Genomic DNA, 3,533 nt, shown 5'->3' on the forward strand with positions numbered 1-3,533 from the left:
TCAGAGTCCAACTAAAGACCTCCTCCCATACATGGCCATTTTTGCCTTATCCAAGGGTGAGTAATGCCAATACAACTCATACAATCCCTTCGCAAATCAAAGCAAAATACTAAGAAAAAATATTTAAGAAAAAAAACTCATTTCAATCCCTCCCAAACATATTCTTCAAATACACAAATATACATATGCAAGAAAATTACTTAAGCATGAAACATAGCATGAACAAAAAAAGCTTGAGGGACTCCTACCTTCACAATAAGGTTATTGAAACTGAATAATTTGAGATGAGTTTCCCTTCCTTTTTCCTTCTCCTTCAATCCTAAATTACTCTCTAAAACTAGAGGTTGGGTGAACACTCTTCCTCTCTCAAATTTGCCTATAAATGGGATATTAACTCAACCAACTCCAAAATGCAATAAATCCCCCACTTGCCTAAAAGTTCTAGAGTCTTTTAACTCAACTTGTCATAAGGCTAACCTCAAGGTGGAGTTTAACTTATCCAACTCATGGGTGAAACATTCAATTTTTAGAATAAAGCAAAAATGGGATATTTGGGTGACCATAAAAGTCAGCAAAAGGGGCTAGAGGGGTAGAAAATGCCCCCAACCCATACCCATATCCCTTAGGTTCTTAGTTTTCATGATTTTTGACCTCTAGGACTATTAAGGGACCTATCAAAAGCTTATAAAATTATAGATTTTCTAACAACCCTCAAAAATGCAAATTAATCACTAATCCTGATTAGGGTAATCAATCTCAATTACTAATTGATTAGTAAAAAGGTCACTAACCTAGTCCAACTTAGATCTTTAGGTTACTTGGTTAACCCTAACTATCAAGTTGAAATGCATTTACGAATCACGAGTGTCAAGAGACACTATAAAATCATTGCTACAAAATGTATTAACATTTAATGATTACAAAATGGTACATTCATTAAACTCATGATACAAATAAAATACAAACAACAGGGTTTGCATCTTTTATGAGACTTAAGCCTGATTTTCACAAATGATACATAGGGTCTAGTTCTGATTCTCTATTAGATTCCTTAGCTAATAAATCCTGCACACTCATTTCACACATCAGTAGCTCGAGAAAATCAAATGCATATATATAACTCATCGGGATAATTACATAAATTAAAACATAAATCTTTCATTTAAATAACCCTTTCCAATTTTGGCACATATTTAATCATCAATAATTACATAATTAGTATAACTTATTAATTTAGATTAAAATACTAGAATAATCATCATTAGGCATGCATATAAATTAAACATCATAAACATCGTCAATAGGGCATACTGAACTATCTGAAAGCATTAAACCTAATCATCGAGGTACCAAAATCAACACCCTCGTCATTAAGTGAAAATGCCTTGTATCATCATTAGTGAAATTTTAATGTTTAAATAATCGAGATAATGTAGTAGTTCTCGAATCATTGAGCACTAAAACATGGATGTCTCAATTGCTCTCAATTTCATTAGGACATTCACAACATAAAACATTACTTCATATCTGTGTCAATCTCCTATAACGGTTTTAATAGAGGATTCATATTTGATAAGTACATACGAGGAGGGACCTTACACATACCCTGTGGCTTGTATAGAGGATGATTATGCATGTTGGAATATGCTATGTGGCATCTTATGTACTTGTATATTATTTCATTTGATTCATACTTATGGTTATCATATGATGTGGACTTTGTTATGTATCAGATTTAATCTTAACAAAACTTAGTATGTGATTCAATGTCACAGAACCATTGAGAGATGTAATTGTTATTGTATTTATTTATATGTATGTGAGTTATTACTTCCGCTATGTTATCTCTTTTTGTTTTAATATTTTTAAAAAAATGTTTGAAAAACTTGGTGACTTAATAGATTAATTTCATTTGAGTTCCCTGGTGGGGTGTTACAATAGGTGCATGAGGAAAACATCCCTATAATCCACCTCTTGGAAATGCATGTAGGATTATTTTACACGTGTTACTAGATCTCCCTTCCCTCTAAATTTTTCAAATTTTTGGATCTCAAAGTTTTTGGGGAAGGGTATTGTTGTTATAGCCCTATCAAATGGATATACACATACGTTCCCAAACTTGAACATCTTGGCCTTGGTGTTGGCTTTTAGCTCTTTGATGACATTCAACATTTCCTCCCACTTTGGGTTTACGGGTGCTGTAGGAGGTTCCCCAATCCTAGTGCCCCTAATGTAGGGTATGTAATGAAAAGGAACATAAAACTAAACATTTAAAAAAATAAAACAAAGAAGCATATATGAATGGACATAGAAAACATGAAAAGAGAATGCAAAGCAAGTATGACAAGTTGTCCAAATGCCTCTTTAATGCTTAGATGTGTCCAAATGGATGATATGTGTAATCAAATATGGTTAATCTTTAAACATGGATGATGATTCAATTCAAAAAAGGGTTGAGTGATGGATTTGTCGAGGAAATTTGGTGTAACGAGTGTGTAATGGATGTTTTTGTTCTTCAAAATAATAACACCAATATAAAAGGTGGATGAAAATGGAGTAGTGAAGGGTTCAATTTATGGGCCAAGAGGTGATGAAATGGAGGGCCAAGATGAAAAATGGAGGATTTTTGAGGAAGGGATACAGTGCAAGGAGAGAGAAGAATATGGATTGTGCTTCCTTGCAACTAATGAGGTGATGACACTTGTCAAGAGGGGAGTGAGTATGAGGAGAGAAAAATTTTAGAGGGAATGCAACCATTTTAGGGAATGTGAGGGGACAAATGAGTTATTAGGGAGATGGTCATGTAAGAGATGTGTAAGGGGCATTTAAGGTTGACATTAATGAAATTAGGTGGGAGTGTAAGAGATGGGATGAGAGGTTCTACTTTAGTTTGGCATAAGAATTCTTTATCCCATGTGTAAAGTTGTGCACATATATAGGAGATGATTAGGCTTGGGTTAAGGGGTGGATTAAGAGGCAAGTGGATATGTTAGGAAAATCCAAGTGGATAGATTAATTAAGTGGGTTTAATTAGATAATAAAATGGGTTAGCATGGGTGAATAGGTTGGCTTGAGTTTGAACCTCTAGGTTAGGATTAGGTTAAGGGTTAGGCTAAGGCTTGAGGATTTTACTAAATGGTTTATTTAATCAAAAGAATAAAATAAAATACATTTGTGCAATTGTTGAATTTAATAGAAGAATAATAGATTTAATTAATAAAGTGGACTATAGGTTGTCATTTGATTATTAATTAGAATATAGTCAATTAATTAAATTAATTAACTAGGGGATATCATAAATTAATTAAATATTAAATACTTAATCAATAATATCCTAGAAGATGACTAAATAAGTTTACTTAATTGCATAACTAGCTTTAGGTGTCTACATGACCAACTTACTAAAAATAGTAGCTTCCACAAATAACAACTCTGCAATGAAATGTAACCCTTATTGAAAAGATAAAAATATAAATATAAAATAGAAATATTTTTTGGGTGATGCAAGATTTCCCTTACACATAAGATGCTCC

The sequence above is a fragment of the Cupressus sempervirens genome, chromosome 11 (genome assembly GCF_028749045.1).
Source record: "Cupressus sempervirens isolate cs-2001-9-10 chromosome 11, ASM2874904v1, whole genome shotgun sequence".
Lineage (NCBI taxonomy): Eukaryota > Viridiplantae > Streptophyta > Pinopsida > Cupressales > Cupressaceae > Cupressus > Cupressus sempervirens.